Source organism: Heteronotia binoei, chromosome 17 (assembly GCF_032191835.1).
Source record: "Heteronotia binoei isolate CCM8104 ecotype False Entrance Well chromosome 17, APGP_CSIRO_Hbin_v1, whole genome shotgun sequence".
Lineage (NCBI taxonomy): Eukaryota > Metazoa > Chordata > Lepidosauria > Squamata > Gekkonidae > Heteronotia > Heteronotia binoei.
Window position 1 is genome coordinate 5,465,111 of NC_083239.1, and position 15,480 is coordinate 5,480,590.

The window sequence follows — 15,480 nt, forward strand, 5'->3', positions numbered from 1 at the left end:
ACCTTTTCCTAAAAACCATCACTTCAGCCTCGGCATAACTGACGTTTAGGGCCTCTTTTTTGACAAAATCACCTAATTTGTGCAGCAACCTTCTAAAGCCCATGCACGTGAGGGAGACCAGAACCATATCATCAACATATAAAAGAATTGATATTTTCTGAGAACTCGGAGAAGGAGAAACAACCTCAGAACTAGTTAATGTCGGGATGGTATAATTTAGATATAGATTAAAAAGTGCTTAGGCGGGTGGGGAACACGCACTTGTTTAACCCCTCTGGAAATCGGAATTTCTTTTGTTACAGAATCTGAAGTGCCTACTCTAATTTTTGCAGAGTTGTTGGTGTGAAATTACGGTAGGAAAAACAATAACCCTCCTACAAGCAAACTATGTCTTGTCGAAAACAACCCCACCCTGAAAAAAGACAATAACAGAACACCACTAGTAGCACATGGAGCTCTCAACTCAAAACAGTTCATTGTATAGCAACTTATAACCTCTACTAGATAATGCCATTCGTGGCATTCGTGGGAAGGGCGGGATATAAATCCCAAATAAATAAAAAATGATGGTTCTCTTCCACAAGTACCGGGGGGAGGGCAAACCTTGCGCATAGACAGCCCCCCAATCTCAAACAACTCCTCTCCCACAATAATGCAACATTTAATTTGAACATGGACACTGGTACCATTTGCAGTAAACCCAGATGCCAACATTGCTACCACTTTCACCCAGACACAATCAATGAACCTAACAACATCAACTTCAGCATAAATGGACACAAATCTGACGTCAGGAATCACAAGACTGAGAAACCCGTAGGTGAGCACTTCAACCTTCCAAGACACTCAATGGGTGCCCTCAAAGTAGATGTTTTATTCCAAAGGAACTTCAAGAACAGGCTGGAAAAGGAAATTGCTGAATTACAAGTTATTACAACACTTGAAACAACCCCTCCCTGCCCCCGACAATAGGGATATTGGTTTCTTATCTCACAACATATGCTAAATTCATTCAGTCCTCCCACCTGCATTCTCACCACAAAGGGCTATCAATCCTCTTTATTTTAGTGTATTTCTTATTTGGAATAGTAGATTAGAACAGTAATGTAACGTAATACAATTAATATTAGAATGGTATATTGGATTGCCCTTTTCTGGTCTGGTGTCAGAGGAGACATAACACTGCACTACAAATCACTCCACCTAAAAGAAAAAGATGCTATTAGTTACCTCCATGCTTGTGAGGAGACAGATGGAGTGTAAGAACAAGGTCTCAGTTATTTATTTCTTCGATTTATATCCCACCCTCCCCGCCGAAGCAGGCTCACAATTGCACTCCACAATTAACAAGGATACACTTATACATCAGTCTTCGCACTGCACAATTGACAAGAATACATATATACATCAGTCTCCAATTTTGACATATTTATTTGCTTCACCGTTTCCCCCTGGAATTAAACCTAAATGGTGACCCTATAAACTTAGCTTGTTATTCCTATTTGCATCTGTTAAAACATCTTCATTATGTTGTATGCTAATTTGCTGTTCAACCTCTGCTTTATATGTATGGACTGGTGAATTCCATTTAATTGTATCTGAAGGCTCATGCCTTGAATAAAACATCTGTTGGTCTTAAAGGTGCCACTGGACTCAAGCTTTGTTCAACCCTTCCCCCGATGAGTTTAAAGGATGGGTACAAAAATAACTTTGCAAAAACAAAAAGTGCCGATGCCATGCATTACTGCTTTCGCTGCTGAGTCGCAAGAAGCAAAAATTCTGCCTCTCACGAATTCAGCTCTTCCCGAACTAGAAGTTCGTGATTAGTGCAATACAAGAGATCGCCTACAACGTAGGTAGAAGCAGATTCATAAGCCTACTTTGTCACACATGGACTTCACCGTGCAATCTTGGGCTAGTCAGCTAACTCGACCCCGCAAGGCTGTACAGATTCTGTACAGAACAGAACCGATTCTGCAGAACAGAATCATGTATGATGCTCTGAGCTCTTTCAACAAATGCCTTAAGCATGTGATAGACTTCTGTAGATAATCTACTTTCTTTGCTTCATGCCTTAGGACAGGGGTGGCGTAACTGTGGCTTGGCAGCCACATGTGGCTCTTTCACCCACACAGTGTGGCTCTCAAAGCCCCCACAACCCAATCCGCCATTTTGGAAAAGGCATTTTTGGTGGCTTAGAGAATGCATTTAAAATTAAAGTTGCTTTCTTTCCACCTCTCCCTCCTCCATCTATTTTTCTTCCTTCCTCCCTCCCTCCCTCGCGGCTCTCAACATCTGACATTCATATCTTATGGCTCTCAAAAATCTGATGTATATTCTATGTGGCTCTTATATTAATCAAGTTGGGCCACTGTCATGGGTGCTGGGGACCCTGCAGAAGAAACCGAGCCTGCAGAGCCTGCAGAAGGAACTGTGCCCCTGCCACCTGCACCAGTGCCCCTGCCTCCTGCTGAAGAAGATCCAAGCCCCCCTGCCTCGCCCTCTCGGGTGGTTCGTGTGCGTGACCGCCTTCGTCAGGACCTCAGGGATCGGAGGAGGGCGGCACGCTCACAAGCAAGACGCTCCCTGAGCCCTGAGTGGTGAAAGGATTCTGGCCCTTCTAAGTGTGAGGATGCTTAAGTTTCGGCAGGATCCTGGCTGCTGCTCTGAGACAGCAATTAGCCCAAATGAGCAACAGGCAGCAGAGGGCTATATAGCTGTGGGCTTTGGGAGGAGGCTTTGTGGAAGCAACTAGTCATCTCTCTGACATCCTAGCATCCACTCCGGCTTGACTTTGGTTCCTGACTCCCTGACTTTGGCTTTTGACTTCTGGACTCCCTGACCTCGGCTTCTGGACCTCGGACCTGCGATACTGGCACACTGATTCGGATTTGGCGCCTCGGACCCCTCTGCTTACTGGCTACAGACCTCGGACTGCCTCTGGACTTTGCCTGACCCGGCCCCAGCCGTGACAGATTGCTTCCACCCACAAACACCCACTCCACAGGATGGAGGCTGAAGCAAGTGAAACCACCGAACTACTGGCTGCGCTCCAAGCCCAGGTACAGCAGCTAACACAGGCAGTAGTGCACTTGCAGCAACAACCTGTGGCCAGTGCTCCAGCCAAGTGCCCAGTTCCCCCACCTGACAGATTTGGGGGTGCCGTGGAAGAATTTCCTGCTTTCCTGGCACAGTGTCAGCTGTACTTTGAACTAAGAGCACGGGACTTCCCCAATGACAAGACGAAGGTGTGTTTTATTATTAGTCTGTTAAAGGGGCAGGCGGCCAAGTGGGCCACACCCCTACTGGTTGGGTCCTCTCCCCTACTGACTGATTACCAGGGGTTTGAGACCCACCTGTCTGCTGCCTTCTCCAACCCAGTCCAAGCAGCCACAGCCAACCGGAAAATCAGGGCCCTGAAACAAGGCCAGTCCTCGGTGGCTCAGTATGCCACCGAATTCAAGCTCCTGGCCCAAGACTTGGCGTGGAATGAGGCTGCTCAGATGGACCAGTTTACCGAGGGGTTGGCAGAGGAAGTCCTGGATGAACTGGCCAGGGTGGAGCGGCCCCCCACGCTCCAGGAACTTATCACCCTCTGCCTCCGCATCGATGGCCGCCTGGAGAGTCGCCGCCAAGCCAAGACCCGAGGGCGCCAGCTCCCTGCGCCATGCCACTTGGCTCCTCTCCCATCCCCAGCTAGTACCAGAGACGAGGGTGAGCCTCTGCAGCTTGGAGCTGCTCGACCCCGCCTGACTCCAGAAGAGAAGGCCAGACGCCGCACGCAGAACCTGTGCCTCTACTGCGGCACGGCAGGCCACTATGCCTCTGGCTGCCCTGCTAAACATCGGATACCCGGACCTACATTGCCACCGCCGCCAAAAGGCCAGCCCCAGGCGTAAGTGGACCCTCCAGCCTGGGGCGACTAGCTGGGTCCTCCGAACAGCAGACTGATACCCCGGGCCCGTTCCTGCTACCAGTCAAACTCCGTCTGCCTGATGAACGCTGGCTGTTTGTATATGCCATGCTGGACTCGGGAGCGGCCCACTGTTTCGTAGATGCCGCCTTTGTAAAGCAGCACCAGATTCCAGTGCAGCCAAAAGAGACTCCAACACTGGTGGAGGCTATCGACGGGCGCCTCCTCCGTTCTGGCCCCGTCACCCAGGAGACCTGTCCCATCACCTTCCACGTCCAGCAGCACCAAGAACAGCTGCAGTTTGATGTCGCCCGCATGCCTCGCTTCCCGTTGATTCTAGGCCTTTCCTGGCTGAAGCTGCACAACCCCATCGTGGACTGGGCCCAGCAGGAACTACGCTTCCGAGACCCATGCCCCCATCTGACTCCTCCCACCACTCTAGCAGCCGGCATCCCGAGTGGTGGTCCTCAGCTCCCTCAGAAGTATGCGGATTTCGCCGATGTCTTTGAGGAGACAGGAGCGGATCAGCTTCCCCCTCACCGACCCTATGACTGTGCCATTGATTTGGTACCTGGGGCACCACTCCCGGTGGGGCGTCTGTACCCAATGTCGGAGCCTGAGTTGGCAGCTTTGCGAGACTACCTGGACAAGAACCTGAAACGCGGATTCATCCGACCCTCAACTTCTCCCCTGTCTGCCCCAGTCCTCTTCGTGAAGAAGAAAAGTGGGGAGCTCCGGCTGTGCAATGACTCCCGGGCCCTTGCGGGCAGAAGTGCTTCGCCTGACCCATGACTCGTTACCCGCCGGGCACTTTGGACAGCATAAGACCACCCACTTGCTGACGCGAGAGTTCTGGTGGCCACGAGTTCGCTCCGATGTTGCCCGCTATGTCAGCTCCTGTGATGTCTGTCGGCGGGCCAAAGACGTCCCGGCCAAACCCTCGGGGTTGTTACAGCCCTTGCCCGCACCCTCAGGACCCTGGGACACCATCTCGATGGACTTCATTACAGAACTCCCACGATCCAAAGGTCAGACTTGCATCTTGGTGGTCGTCGACCTATTTACCAAGATGGCCCACTTCATTCCGTGTCCGAAACTTCCCACAGCTCACGAGACAGCCCAGCTCTACCTGCAACACATCTTTCGTCTGCACGGACTCCCAGCCCACCTGATCTCAGACCGGGGCCCCCAGTTCTCCTCTCGGTTCTGGCAAGCCCTCCATTCCAGCCTGGGTACTCGAGTGCACCTGTCCTCAGCCTACCACCCACAGACTGATGGTCAGACAGAGCGCACCAATGCCACGCTAGAGCAATATCTCCGCTGCTACACCTGCTACCAGCAGGACGACTGGACCAGTCTGTTGCCTCTAGCGGAGTTTGCATACAACAACGCGGTCCACTCGTCCACCCAAATGACCCCTTTTGCTGCAACCTACGGGTACCACCCGCGGTTCTTCCCAGCGATCCTGCCACCCACGAATGTCCCCGCCGTCGCGGCCTACCTGCAAGAACTCCGTGCCAGCCAAGACTTGCTCCGAGAGCAGCTACAGCAGGCCAAGGAGGCATATAAACGGGCTGCGGACCGAAAGAGGCAAGAAGGCCCTCCAGTGCAGCCGGGGGATCAGGTGTGGCTCTCAACTCGCTACCTGCGCCGGCCTGGTCGGTCTCACAAGCTGGATGCACGGTTCATTGGACCCTACCCCGTCGTAGAACAAATAAACCCCGTCGCCTTCAGGCTCCAGTTGCCACCCCACCTCCGCATTCACCCTGTGTTCCATCGCTCCCTCCTTGTTCCAGCTGCACCCCCTGACCCAGCTCGGCCTCCTTCCCCACCGCCGCCACCACCGGTGTTGGTGGATGACGAGGAAGAATATGAGGTGCGCCAGATTCTGGACTCCCGGTACCATCGTGGAGGCCTCCAGTACCTTGTGGACTGGGAGGGATACGGCCCAGAAGACCGGTCCTGGGAACCTGTGGACAATCTTCATGCCCCGGACTTGGTGCAACGATTCCACAGCGACCACCCCGACCTCCCAGGCCCCTCGATGGAGGGGGGCCCTAGGGGGGGGGATAGTGTCATGGGTGCTGGGGACCCTGCAGAAGAAACCGAGCCTGCAGAGCCTGCAGAAGGAACTGTGCCCCTGCCACCTGCACCAGTGCCCCTGCCTCCTGCTGAAGAAGATCCAAGCCCCCCTGCCTCGCCCTCTCGGGTGGTTCGTGTGCGTGACCGCCTTCGTCAGGACCTCAGGGATCGGAGGAGGGCGGCACGCTCACAAGCAAGACGCTCCCTGAGCCCTGAGTGGTGAAAGGATTCTGGCCCTTCTAAGTGTGAGGATGCTTAAGTTTCGGCAGGATCCTGGCTGCTGCTCTGAGACAGCAATTAGCCCAAATGAGCAACAGGCAGCAGAGGGCTATATAGCTGTGGGCTTTGGGAGGAGGCTTTGTGGAAGCAACTAGTCATCTCTCTGACATCCTAGCATCCACTCCGGCTTGACTTTGGTTCCTGACTCCCTGACTTTGGCTTTTGACTTCTGGACTCCCTGACCTCGGCTTCTGGACCTCGGACCTGCGATACTGGCACACTGATTCGGATTTGGCGCCTCGGACCCCTCTGCTTACTGGCTACAGACCTCGGACTGCCTCTGGACTTTGCCTGACCCGGCCCCAGCCGTGACAGCCACCCCTGCTTTAGGAGTTATTTGCTTGTTTGTTTTCCCATTCTGCAATCCAACTCTTACTGCATGTTACTGATGTTCTGATTTTTTTTTTTACACATTTTGTAATCCACCTTGTTTCAGTAAGAAAAGCAAACTAAAAATGAAGTAATCAGATTAGAACATAAGAACATAAGAGAAGCCATGTTGGATCAGGCCAATGGCCCATCCAGTCCAACACTCTGTGTCACACAGTGGCCAAAAAAAATTGTGTGTGTATATATATATATACACACACACACACATATACAAACTGTGGCTAATAGCCACTGATGGACCTCTGCTCCATATTTTTATCTAACCCCCTCTTGAAGGTGGCTATGCTTGTGGCCGCCACCACCTCCTGTGGCAGTGAATTCCACATGTTAATCACCCTTTGGGTGAAGAAGTACTTCCTTTTATCCGTTTTAACCTGCCTGCTCAGCAATTTCATCGAATGCCCACGAGTTCTTGTATTGTGAGAAAGGGAGAAAAGGACTTCTTTCTCTACTTTCTCCATCCCATGCATTATCTTGTAAACTCTATCATGTCACCCCGCAGTCGACGTTTCTCCGAGCTAAAGAGCCCCAAGCATTTCAACCTTTCTTCATAGGGAAAGTGTTCCAGCCTTTTAATCATTCTAGTTGCCCTTTTCTGGACTTTCTCCAATGCTATAATATCCTTTTTGAGGTGCGGTGACCAGAACTGCACACAGTACTCCAAATGAGACCGCACCATCGATTTATACAGGGGCATTATGATACTGGCTGATTTGTTTTCAATTCCCTTCCTAATAAGGTAAGGTAAGGTAAGGTAAAATTTTATTTATATCCCGCCCTCCCCCGCCGAAGCAGGCTCAGGGTGGCTAACAACATCTAAAAACAAACAATCAATAGTACAACATCAAATTAACATTAAACATTAAGACATTAAAACCATCAATACTTAGGTAACAATTCTAATCTCGCAATAAAACTGGCGGTATCATAATAGCAGATCCCTGAACCAGGCCATTTTGGCATGTTGTACATTTATAATTCAGCCATTCATCAGCGCCAACCTGAAGAGGGTAGGCTTGCAGGCCCTGCGGAACTGATCAAGGCTCCGCAGGGCCCGCACCTCCTCTGGGAGTTGATTCCAAAGGTATGGGGCCGCAGTAGAAAAGGCCCGTGTGCGGGTATTTCGAAGTTTGACCTCTTTTGGCCCAGCATGGTGTTGGCCTTTTTTATTGCGAACGCACACTGTCTTGACATTTTCAGTGAGTTATCTACCACGACCCCAAGATCTCTCTCTTGGTCAGTCTCTGCCAGTTCACACCCCATCAACTTGTGATTAAACAGAAAATTCTGAGCACAGAATGTGGAGTTCGTTTTGACTTGACCAAACAGACTTGACCATGATTCAGGAATAGGGGAAGATCTGTGACCAAAGAATTCAGTTCCTTCCCCTGCACTCCTGCACCAGACTGTTCTGGTGCCCTTTCCCACATCTGACTGAATTCCATAAAGGCTGTTCAGCTGCACTGATGCTTAAATGTGGATGCATACTTCCCTCTAGTGGCTCCATAATGCCTTGCACATCTCTTTGCAATCACAATACCATTATCTTCAAGGCAGATTCTCTCAACATTTTTTTAAAATGCTGGGCAACTAAATATGGCTTCAAGATGAGAGATGAAAAGCGAGATTATTGGTTTACTCAGAGGCTTAGTGAGGGCAGCAGGTCAGGTGGCATGACACCATTATACTGTCTTACTGGGCTTGAGTCTGCAGCACAGCACAACATAGATGCTCCAGAGATGTGCAATATTAAACAGAGAGAGTCAGCAGGGGCTACTGAAAATCCCCGGGCCAAAGGAGGCCAAACTGAAAGTAACAAGGGAGCGGGGCCTTCTCGATAACAGCACCCCAATGGTGGAACCAGCTGCCAGAGGAGGTGCGGGCCCTGCGGGACCTTAATCAGTTCCATAGGGCTTGCAAAACCATCCTTTTCCAGCTGGCATATTAAGATGGAACCATCACATCAATAAGCTATGTTTACATGTATATTAAGAATGTAGCACCATTAATTTATACTGTAATTTAAATTTTAATCTAATCGCTGGTTTAAGAAACGTATTTTAATGGTTATGTTGTATTTATTGTTACATCGTGGTGTGACCCACCATGTCCTGTAAGCCGTCCTGAGCATGCTTCGGCGGGGAGGGTGGGGTATAAATAAAAATTTATTATTACTATTATTATTAGGTTTGTTGTAGAACAGCTTCAAGCACTAACAGTTTGCCCTTCAATTTAAGTAGCTCTGATAACAATTCCTGGGGGTATAAAATTGGAAAACTCTGGGCATAAGAACATAAGAGAAGCCATGTTAGATCAGGCCAATGGCCCATCCATTCCAACATTCTGTGTCACACAGCGGCCAAATATATATATATATACACACAAACACACACACTGTGGCTAATAGCCACCGATGGACCTCTGCTCCATATTTTTATCTAACCCCCTCTTGAAGGTGGCCATGCTTGTGGCCGCCACCACCTCCTGTGACAGTGAATTCCACATGTTAATCACCCTTTGGGTGAAGAAGTACTTCCTTTTATCCGTTTTAACCTGTCTGCTCAGCAATTTAGGAAAAAAAAAAAAGTGTCAGATTTTCCCAGAAACTAAGTGGAACAGAGCCAGGTGAGCATCTTGGGAAAAACAGTTGCATAATTTTAGTGCTGTCTCTTATCCTGTGCAGCCACCCATCAAGCTTCTAATGGTATGATCACGAGGCACTAGGATGGATCTAAGCTAAATTCTCCACTTACAGAAGGGATAGGATGATTTCCCCTTCCTGGTTCAGTGTCAAGAAGGGGCTTCTTGCCGATGGTTTTATGTCATCTGATTCCCAATACTTATAGTTGAGTCTGTTTTATGTAATATGCTTTTATTATCCTTGCGGTAACTATTGCTTGTTCATGTGGTTTAATTATTAATCAATGTATTATGCTTTGCTGCTTTACTAGCTGTTATATAGGATAGACTGCACCAGAGAAAAGCAGCCCTGTGCATTGCTGACTTTGGACTGCAGGTGCTTATCAACATGCTTGAGAAAAGAACTCTTAAGTTTCACTTTTAAGAAAAGACACTTTACAAGGAGGGGGGGAAGGCAATTAAAGCAGCTAGATGTTTTGAACGCTTTTTGCTGCGCGTATTTGCCACTTTTGAGTTGATTATGTCACTAACTGTCGTGCATAAGGTATAGTATCTGACCCTGCCCTGGGTCAGAAGCTCCAACAAAAAACGTCTTGCTGTGAACCTGCATCTCTTCAATAAACTCCTCATTTGATTCACATCAGAGGCTGAGTTGTTAAGAGCTACGCAGAACCCGACATGCAGAACCCCGCTTTGCTTGTCATCCTCTTTCTTTCTTTTTTTAAATTAAAAGTTTTATTGCATTTCAGTTATAGGAAAGGGGAAAGGGGAAGGTTCTACAGGAAGTTAAGGGAAATCGGGGTTGGAGGAAGAGAACAAATCTCTCTCTTAATTACATTTCTTTCTCATTACATATACATCTGGTTCAATCACCACTCAATGTATATTACATTTACAATTGGCATTTTCTATTTTTATTAGGGTTTGTAGAATCTTTCGGGATCAAGTGCCGTGTTCTACTGTACTTTCTCCAGTAGAACACGGCACTTGATCCCGAAAGATTCTACAAACCCTAACGATGTTACCAGCCGTGAAAACCTGAAATCTTTGATTTTCTATTTTGTTTCTTATAACATTCTCTATAATTCTTACTTTGGCTTGCAAATACACATTTCTAATAATTGCTTCATCTTACGCAGTATATTATACAGTACTCACTCCTTATCTTATATATTCTTTATATACAAATACGTTGCCGCTTAGTTGTCTCAATTTCCACACCTATACTACACCCAACCAATTATACAGTGGTTGCCCGATCTTCTTCTTGTCTTGTAAATTTCCTTCTCATAATATTGCTAAAAGCAAGTCCATTTCTGCTGTCTCTAAAAGTTTCTGAACAAAGTCCTCTTGTTTAGGTATTTTTTGCATTTCCCACTGTTTTGCGTATATTATTCTTGCTACAGTTACCACATGGATTAAAAATTTGATATCGGTTTGGGAAGCGAATCTTGGCAAATATTCAGTAAGTACATCTCAGGTTGATGCTGTAGATTAATCTTTAAAATTTTCCGTAGACAATTTGTTTCCAATAATTTTTCGCTAAATCACAGTACCACCACCTATGATAAAACGATCCTTTCGATTTTTTGACACTTCCAACATTTATTTGAAACATTTGAGTGCATCTTCGTCAATTTGTCTGGTGTAATATACCACCTATAAAGCATCTTATAAAAATTTTCTTTAAATGTGACCGATCTTGTAACCTTAATATTTTCTTTCCATACTCTTTCCCAGGTAGCTAAATCGATATTATAGCCGATATTTTGTGCCCATTTTACCATGTTGTCTTTTACTATTTTGTCCTGCATTTTCATCGTTAATAAATAATTATAAAAAATTTTAATCATTTTTTTCTTCTGGACCTGTTATAATTTGGTTGAATTCAAACTTGTCATTCTCTTTCTGAAGGTTCCCAGTCTTCCAGAAGAAGCATTTTGGGAAGATCAGCTGGATTTGGGAGGGGGGCAGGAATGTGTCGCTCCACTGGTACCATAGAAGTCCCTCATATGAGTGGAAAATTTACCCTGGAACTGCCTCTTCATAAGACCTAGGCATACTGTTATGGTTGCAGAGAACATATTCTGATCCACAATTGGTTTCAAAGGGTACAACCTGAAATATAATTAGGTCCCAGAACCGACACAGAATCCCATTAATTATCTCTGTTGAATGCAACAAAAAGGTGTGATCTGAGCAAAGCTTCTTGGTCTTGTCGGCTACTGGGAGTTCATATGAACATATGAAGCTGCCTTATACTGAATCAGACCTTTGGTCCATCAAAGTCAGTATTGTCTTCTCAGACTGGCAGCGGCTCTCCAGGGCCTCAAGCTGAGGTTTTTCACACCTGTTTGCCTGGACCCTTTTTTTGGAGATGCCAGGGATTGAACCTGGGACCTTCTGCTTCCCAAGCAGATGCTGTACCACTGAGTCACCATCCCTCCCCAAACATATGAAGCTGCCTTATACTGAATCAGACCCTTGGTCCATCAAAGTCAGTATTGTCTTCTCAGACTGGCAGCGGCTCTCCAGGGTCTCAAGCTGAGGTTTTTCACACCTATTTGCCTGGACCCTTTTTTGGAGATGCCGGGGATTGAACCTGGGACCTTCTGCTTCCCAAGCAGATGCTCTACCACTGAGCCACTCACAACCTGACCTAGTGAGTAGGGTGGTGCAAGTTTTTTGGTGCCCTAGGCAAGGCCCCTTCATCCCACTGGCCACTCAGTGGACAGCCCCCACCCTGACTTCCTGCCTCACTGCCCCACAGCCCTTCCTGCCTCACTGCCCACGCAATTGCAAACCTCCTCTCTCCAATCTGCGCAAAACTTTCCTGGCCAGTATGTTTCCAGCTCTGTGTACAACATGTGACCCATCCAATTTGGGAAGCAACAAAGCATATACATGTGGGAGCACGGTAGAACCTAAGTATTATAATTACATAAGAAGAGCCCTGCAGCCATTCATCTAGTCTAGAATCCTGGCTCACAGTAAGGAACAAGAACAGGGCATAGAGGAGGCATGCCAGTGTCCAGCCTGTGAGCCGGAACCAGCCCACTCAGGGCTTTAATAGGACCTGCAGGTTCTTTTCTCCCCCCTCCACCTCCTCCTGTCCTCACCCTTTGAAGCGCCGAGGCTGACAAAGTTCCCTGCTCTCTCAGCCTTGTCTTTGCCGGCTGCAGCAGGAAGCAGACCTGCAAGGAAAACATAGAATAGATTTTCCATTAATGTCTCTGTGCCCAGATAGATAGGGCCCAAAGACCTTAACGGAAAATCCATTCCACATTTTCCTTGCAACTTTGTCTGTGCTGCAATGCGTTTCAATGGAATGGAGATCTGTTTCACTCTCAGCATTCCTATACCCAGCTGAAGCTCATGCTTCCTGGAGTTGTACCCTTGCAGATAAAGGACTGATGCTTTGAGCCAGCTTATCTCTGTTGAATGGACGTGACCTAGTGAGTAGGGTGGTGCAAGTTTTTTGGGTGCCCTAGGCAAGGCCCCTTCATCCCGCTGGCCACTCAGTGGACAGCCCCCACACCGACTTCCCGCTTCACTGCCCCACGGCCCTTCCTGCCTCACTGCCCACGCAATTGCAAACCTCCTCTCTCCAATCCGCGCAAAACTTTCCTGGCCAGTATTTTGGAATTAGGAAGGGAAATACATTGACAGCCCAAGGAAGAGCAGCACAAGGTTTTAAGCGCAGCCTTCCTTCCAGAGCTCAGCTGGGGGTTCAGAAAAGCCCATGCCTCCTGGCGGGAGTTGTCCCCAGGCTCTGTCTTAAGCTGCGGCGGCTAAAGACTGGCGCGCGCAGCACTTTTACAAGTTGGAAGGGCGAGCCTTTTGCAGCCTGCTCCAAGGAGACCTCCCCCTGCAGCACCCTTGATCATGACTGGGAAAGCTTCTGGAGCTCGGAAACTGGTCAAAAGAGGCAGGAGCCGCCCCCCCCCCGCCGGTCTCCCCACACCTGGGGTGCTTCTCTCCATCTGGGGTGATGCTTGGCTGACCAGCTGCGAGGAAGACTTGTGCCCTTTTCCTGCCAAGCGGGGTGCAGGAAAGGCACTCTGCACACGCTCAGGGGCACTCTGCTACTCCTATGACATCACCCCCTGCGGTAGGAACGAGGGCCCCCCCTCTGGAGCTTCCCTACCTGCTGGCAGGAGACAGTGCCAGGCCCAACGCCCAGGTGGGCAGTGGGGACGGTCTCCAGCAAACCACATTTCCGGCTGTCTCAGAGGCTCTCCAGCCTGCCTGCAGGTTCAGAGTGGCTCTCCCCAGGGTCTCGGCGCTGAATCTGGAGTGGCTCCCTGAGCTTGTGCCACCAACCCCCCAGGGCCCAAGCTCGGAAAGCCCCCCTCTCCACCTTCCCGTGCAAGTCAATGGAGAGGGTACCCGTGGCTGTGTCATCAGTCTCCAGGAGAAGCGCGGCCGGCAGGGCACTTGTGGAGGAAAGTGCACCTGCGGAGGGACTGGCGAAGTCAGGCCAGTCAGTGAGAAGGAAGGAAACTCGACCAGTGGCACCCCCCCCCCCGACACACTGTGAGTCACCCTCAATTTAGCTCTCCCAAGGGCTACCACCCTAGGCAACAGCCTAAAGTCACCTAGTGGACGCACCAGACCTACTAGTGAGTACAGTAACCAGCGAACCCACAGCCAAAGAGGGATATTACACTGGAGAGCCGTTGCCAATCTAAGTAGACTGTGGGGCAGTGAGAAGCTTGCAATTGCATTTTTCATTTTTTTCCCAGGCTCAGAGCATTTCATATTTTTAGTTTCTGCAGTGATCCTTGTGCTTTTTCATGATGTTTTATTGTAAAAACTGCATTGCCAAATCCCACTATTCCCCCCCCTTCCATTTTAAACAAAATATTTCAACAGTTTTAAGCATGTTTGTATTTTAACTTAAAAAATAATATCTTTAATCGTGTTTGTGTCCTTTATAAAGTTTATATCTCCACTACCTCACATTATATGACACACAGGACCGGCTCGCCCACTAGGCAAACTAGGTGGCTGCCTAGGGCACTGGGAGGGGGTGCAAAATTGGGCTCCCCCCCTCCCGGTGCCCAAGACAACTGCCTAGTTTGCCTATTCCCCCATCGCTTCTGCTGCCACCACTAGCCCCCTCCCGTCCCACTAGCTGCTGTTCCTGCTGCCACCGCCAGCCCCCTCCCTTCCACCCCCCCCCCCCTCGCTCACCACGATAAGGCTGGGCCCTACCGGCCAGCGCAGGAGGCGGCTTCGCTCCCCCTCACTTCCGGTTGGGGGGGAAGCCTCCTCCTGCGCTGGCTTAAAAAAACGCACGGCTGCCTCAAAGCCAGTAGGGCCCAGCCTTGTCACAGCGAGCTTTGAAGGGGGGCATGCATGTGTGGCAGAGGGAGGGCGGGAGGCAGCACCAGGCAGGGAGCCTGCCTGGGGCACCATGCGCTCCAGGGCTGGCACTGATGACACACATGGCTCTCAGCCCCACAAAGTCCCATTTGTGTCAGATCCAGCCCTCATCCCCTCCCTGGCATAGAGGGTGAAGCATTCCCATGACGTTGCCTCCTGGCACTGGGATTCAGAGGCTCCTTGCCTCTGATCATGAAGGTTCCTTTTAGTCACCATGTCTAATAGCCACTGATAGGCTTATCCGCCAAGAACTTGTCCAATCCCCTTTTAAAGATAGCCACACCTGTGTCCATCACTACATCCTCTGGCAGTGAATTCCACATTCTGATAACTTGTATAGTCCATCCTGCCCAGTAGCTTCATTGGATTCTCTTGAATTCTAGTATTTGGGGAGAGGGAGAAAGTTCTCTCTGGGCACTCTCTCTACCTCCATATATAATTTTACAAACCTCTATCATGGCCCCCCCCCCACTTTGTCATCTCTTTTCTAAACTGAAAAGAACCAGGCTCTTCAGCCTTTCCTCATAGAAAGAGTACCTTGGTTGCCCTCTACACCATTTCTCTGTGCCCCAAATAGATGTACAGACAATCCCATCCACCCAATCTCATAGCCACAAAAGGAATTTTTGAATTTGTTTTGAAATGTTATCATAGGATGGCTGTGTGCTTCCAAGCTTGACCAGGGCCGTCCTGGTAAATAAAGAAAACACCACTGCTGAGAGTCATCACAGACCCCTGGAAAGGTTCCATCCAGATCCCACTCACACATGTAGACAGACAGACACAAG

At 49.1% G+C, this 15,480-nt stretch overlaps 1 protein-coding gene across 1 annotated transcript in view; it reads right to left on the minus strand.

Annotated features, from left to right (window-relative positions):
- E2F2 (E2F transcription factor 2) overlaps positions 1-15,480 on the minus strand; it is a 93,528-nt gene that overhangs the window by 23,216 nt on the left and 54,832 nt on the right. The gene's annotated exons all lie outside the window — the stretch shown is intronic.